Source organism: Gavialis gangeticus, unplaced genomic scaffold (assembly GCF_001723915.1).
Source record: "Gavialis gangeticus isolate Ggan-Ray unplaced genomic scaffold, GavGan_comp1, whole genome shotgun sequence".
Lineage (NCBI taxonomy): Eukaryota > Metazoa > Chordata > Crocodylia > Gavialidae > Gavialis > Gavialis gangeticus.
Window position 1 is genome coordinate 15,419,770 of NW_017728996.1, and position 5,015 is coordinate 15,424,784.

The following is a 5,015-nucleotide window of genomic DNA, read 5'->3' on the forward strand; positions in this document are numbered from 1 at the left end:
GGGGGGGGGGGGGTGACAATCAGGTGTGGAAACAGCAAATCCTATGTTCCTGCTCATTTGCTAGCACCGCTTCCATCTGTGCAAGTGTTCGGGGAAACACTGTGAAGATGCAGCAAGTTTGAAGCATAACACACATCCTAGTATTTTGGCACATTACTGGGGTGCAAAATCTCTTTGCAGCAGCTGTGTGCAGCACACTGCCAGGCTGCAAACAGAAGGCAGGTGCATGTGCATGGCAAATGCTCCCAATTTCAAAACAACAAGCCCCTGCCTCACATCACTGGTCTATTGGCTGCTTGGGCTGTCTTCATTAGGAGTCGGGGCTCCCAATTTAAGTTTCAGTGGCTGCCTTCACTGCAGGGCAATGGGAGCTGGTATTTGGGTCACCTTGCTGCAGTAGCCTTGCCCTGGCATGGCACTGACATAGCAGAAGAGCTCAGCAGACAGCAAAGTTTCTAACCCATAGTGAGCCCAGAGCTGAATTACCCAATCCCTCCCCCATCCACAGTCCATAACCATTCCCACCCCCCTCGCCCACCAGGTTTTTAAAACAAGTCAGTCAGCTAAACAGCAGTGGCCCCCAATATAAAGCACTTGGCAACATTCACTGCTTTAAATAAAAATGTAGAAACTGCCCTTTTTCCCCAACCCAGTACAAAGAAAGCACCTAATGAGATTATTGTGCTATGTGCTCCTACACACACAGGAAAACCATCACGGGAGCCTACTGCAATCTACGGAGGGCACAGATGGCACTGGCGGCCTTACTCTTCCAGCCAGCTCTGCTTACGCTGCTACCCCAGGGCATGGCCATCACTCCCATCTCCTGCTACCAGACAGGCTTAAAGCAATGTCCATGCTTCTCGGCGTATCAAACCCAGGCCCACTTCCCTCCCCACCCAACAACTGCAGGCAAGAGCTCTAGCAGAGCATGGCTGTAACCCCACAGGATTGCAAACCGGCACCTCCTCCACTTTCCTTCGGTCGCTTGATCACACAGCAGCTAGACTAGCAGCTTCACGAAGCTTCCCGTCCCAGCCCACATGGGGCAGTTTAGTCCCTAGGTCAGCCCTCGTGCTGTCCCGGTGCCAGGGACAGGCCACAAAAGATCCTGCATACGCAGCGGTAGTCGGTCACTGTTGCAGGCTCCGGCAGAGAGGGAAGTGAACATGACGCTGGCATCTGGGGAGGCAAAAAAGGGAAAGCTCATTAACAGGCATGTCACTCGTCTACCACAGCCCCAGCCAAGCACATCCCTCCCGCGCGGAGGAGATCACAACCGAGGCTAATCAGTCCCCCAGGGAAACAACGGGCTGCACGCTCTCCCCTGTCTGCAGAGCCTTGAAACCCTTGTGTTGTCAGCCCTTGTCACGTCTGCTTCACTGCACCACGTTCCTTGGCCACAGGCGGCTTGGCAGGCCTTGCAGGGAAGGGGCTGGGGGGGAAATTGTGAGGGGTCATCAAGAAATTATGGGGGGGTCATCAAGACTGTTCTGGAGAGAAGGGGAGTTGAGCTCGAGAAGAGACTGGGCATCTCAGTGCGTATCGTGATTGGCAAAAACCCTGAGCCCTGGCTAGGACATTTCCAAAAAAAAGCCAACCCCCCCCTAGAAATGGAAAATGGAAGAAAACTGGGAACTTTAGGGGAGCAGCGAGTGATACATACTTTCCCTTTCCCCCCACAACACCAACCATACAAGATGGGAAGTTTCCAAGGGGCTGGTAAGTACAGTCAGGAGCCAGATCACAGGCTCCAGGTGTTTTATGTTTGTCCAGGTATAGGAGAAGCCTGATATCGATACGCCTGGCTCCTGCGGCCAGTCACTCCCTTCCGACTGCGCCCCATCGACAGGCTTCAAAGATAAACGCTCGCTCTTAAACTGCAGCCAGTGACTGCCTTGCTTTTGCCATTAAGTAGATGCAAATTAGTTTTCCCATGAGCCACGACAAAAAATAAAACAAAACAACACAACACAACACACCCCACCCCACTAAGCTGGGATTATGATTAATTGAAATGACAGGCCGGCCACACCCACAAGATGAGGTTAGCTGCAGCATTTTGAGCATGGCCAGAGCTGGGTCCTGGACAACTTCATGATTGCCTGCAGCTTTCTGAGGGTGGGGGGTCTGGAAACCCAGAATTCAAAGTTCATTAACCAAGGACAGAGCCAGGGTGCGACCATCTGACCAGCCCGTTCCCACTGCCCCGAGCCAGGAGAAGGCAGAAGTAGCTAGCAGTGAATTACGTTTTAAAAATGCTTGTAATCTAAAGGTGTAATTAAATAACCCAGGGAAGGAATTGATGAACAGATATGAAGTTTATTGTGACTGTGGCCTCTTAAATTATCATATAGCTCTGAGACTGGCACCAAGCCCTAATCCTCAAAGCTATATAGGTGCCTAAGTCCACCACTTAGGCGTCACGGATGAGCTTCAAAACCACCGCTCAGCTGCTGCCCCAGCCTTGAGTTTTTGCTGGCAGGAAGATGCAAGGCTGCGGCACAGCTGTGCGCAACCCCAGCTCAACCAAGGGGCCGGACAGCCTGAAGTGAGGCATCTCAAAGGGAGCCACTCCTTTGCTATAATCATGCTCAGGTGCTATGCTAGACCCAGCCTCAAAGGCTTGCTTTGTAGCTGGGGGATGTAAACCTCAAATCTTGCAAATCCCAAAGAGCCTGAAGTGCCCCAACCACTAGGTATGCTCAGTCTGGCAGTGCCTGCCAGTTGAACGTCCTGCATCAATGCAGTCCTCAGCTCAGGCTCCCCATGAGCTAGCCCCATACAGAGAGTTTGATGCACAGGAAGGGAACCAAGGAAAGCAGCGAGTGAGCAGGAGACAAACCTGAGTAGGTAATAGGAAATGCAAGGAAGCTAGAGGAAGAGGTATGCAGCTTGGCCAGAAATTCTCATGCATTAATCCCCTCCTGGAGTTTAACAATTAAGGCAGGCCAGCTCTCTCTCAGGAAGCAGCACCGAGACCCCCACCTCATCTATCTCATCTTCTGCAGCAGGTGGGAGCCCTGTTTATAAATCCAAACCCCACCAGCGTTGGAACAGAGACACGAACCCAGGAAGAGTGCCCAAACCAAGATGGGAGGATTTCAAAATGAGTCTCTTTCTCTTCTATGAAGCTGTTCTGTACCATACAAATAATCAAATATTTATTGGGGCAGGACTTGAAACCTGACCCTCCCAACTCGCAGATGAAAGCCCTAATTCTTGGGCTACAAAGTTCCTCCTGATTTTTCTCTCTTTCCAATTCTATGCTCCTTTGCAAATTGACCCCTTAAATCCCACACTGATGAGCTCCTCAGACAAGCCATATGGAATAAGCCCGTTCTTATATACACTCTCCTCCTGCTGTTCAAGGGGCAGAGCTGTCCTCACTGGTGCTGCTGCTTTTGTTGAATGTTGCCTGCTTTAATTGTTCTTCATTTAGCAAGAGAACAGCCTGTCCTACTCCGCTAATCAGGCTCCTGATTGATTTGCATTTATCCTTTCCTTACTGAAGATCTCTGGAGTTTGTACATGCCTCTTCGCATCGCATCTGCTCAGTCTCACCCAGCTCCCAAAGTGAAACAGGGCAGTTTCATAATGTCTCTCTTGCTGTTTAATGCAGGAAGTATTAACAAAACTAATATTGTACCATGGGAAAGCGGCAAAGTGAGCATTCAGAGAGCGAGATAGAGTGAAACGCTAAGCAAATCTCTTATAAAAAGTCCAAATGGGAAGAAAGAGGGTCCACATCACTTTTAAGCCTCACAGAGGACCAATAAAATGTTATTATTTCATGGGTCACCGATCACTTGAGACAGAGAAATCAGCTGCAGGGCTGTGCGCGCTGGGCAAGATCAGGCTTTTCCTTTTAAAGCTGCTAATTACCCTTGATCCCTGGAATTACTGGTGGCCATCAGCACTTATTTTATTGTGCATTCATGGTGGGAACCCTGCGGAAAGGTGCTCTGATGCAGACCGGCCTATGCTGAAACCTGGCCCAGTGGGAGATCAAGCTTCTCCCTGGAAACAAGTTTGTCCCAGTTATGATTACCGCATTTCAAACTAAAGTAAGGTGTGATTGGGAGCTTTGTGGATCAGCATTTTTTTTTTGGACAGGACATATACGGACCATTAGGCACCCATGGCCATAGGAAAAAAAAAGATGGATCAACACGTTACATACCTACCTCCCATTTATGTCTCTAAAAAACCCCCCAAAAAACCTCTCTTCCCCTCCTGAGCACAAACCTTCCAACTACACTCTATCGTGTGGTTAAACAGCCCAACGCTAGTGCTCTGCAAAGCTGTGCTGAAATGAATATTAAGGTCCATGAAGGGGCCAGGCCCTGGGGACGTTTCCCTGGACAGAGTGGGTGATGGCAAAGATGTCAGGATGTCGGGAAGTTTTCTGGGCTCCAGACAGTGAAACCAGCTGGCCAGAGTTAGCAGCCAAGAAGAAAGAAAGTTCATCTTGGCCCCAAGAGGCCAAACATGCCTTGGCCTTTGGGTCAATGTGTACCAGGCTGAAAGCACAGGATTTCAAAGAATAGCCATGGACATTTTGCTCCTTACTGAGAGATGGTGTAAACAGAGCAAAGGGCAGCAGCAATGAGATTTCTACCATGCTGACAAGCAGAGAGGCTTGAACACTGTAGGTCAAAAAATATTCAGATACGTGGGCGCTCTGGGAAACTTGAAGATGCATCTGAATGCAGCTGGGCTCAGAGTATAAGCCAGATGCTCTCCCTGCTTCTGCACAAGGGAAAGGCTTCGTCTCCACCTCCAGGTCTCCATAGACCAGCCCCTGCTGAAAAAACCAGCAGTCGATGGTGCTACTGACAGAAGTGCCCTGGATGCGCCAGAAGATGGTCCTGGCTAACATGACCTGCATTGGGCATCTCCTCAGCTGCCAGGCAGGAATGGGAAGATCCCTCTGTGCCGGATTGGTGCACGGAGCTATCTACAATGTGTGCACCCTCGTACTTAAATGGGGGGGGGGGGGAAAGGGCAAAAGG

The 5,015-nt window shown here is 50.2% G+C and overlaps 1 protein-coding gene across 1 annotated transcript in view; it reads right to left on the reverse strand.

Moving 5' to 3' along the window:
* Positions 1-13: 13 nt before the first annotated feature.
* KLHL25 (kelch like family member 25) overlaps positions 14-5,015 on the reverse strand; it is a 34,101-nt gene continuing 29,099 nt past the window's right edge. Inside the window, exon 3 of the mRNA XM_019504054.1 lies at positions 14-1,182. The gene's annotated coding sequence lies outside the window, so the exon portion shown is untranslated. The remainder of the gene's footprint in view (positions 1,183-5,015) is intronic.